The following is a 390-nucleotide window of genomic DNA, read 5'->3' as shown; positions in this document are numbered from 1 at the left end:
AAGAAAAACGATTGAAAATAAATAAATATAAACATGCAGATTAAGGACTAGATACATCTATGGTCAGTATAGATAAACAAAAAGGAAAACGTATGAAAATTAACGAATGGATATATAAATACACGAACGAAAATGCGGGGACAATTAACGATGAAGAAATAAATACACAAAAGAAAATGTGCAGCAATGAGTAAAATGATAGATGAATAAACGAGAAACAAATATGGAAAATTAGAGTAATAAACATTATGAATTATTTCTCCGATTTAAGTATCTCGTTATATTTTGCCTTTTCTCGTGGCCTTCGGAAACTGATGTAATATTGAAAACATATTTGAAATTGTTTTTATTTTTTTACCTTCATCTGCTCCGGGTGTTAATTATATTTGC

Source organism: Penaeus monodon, chromosome 30, assembly GCF_015228065.2.
Source record: "Penaeus monodon isolate SGIC_2016 chromosome 30, NSTDA_Pmon_1, whole genome shotgun sequence".
Lineage (NCBI taxonomy): Eukaryota > Metazoa > Arthropoda > Malacostraca > Decapoda > Penaeidae > Penaeus > Penaeus monodon.
This window is presented reverse-complemented; position numbering follows the sequence as displayed.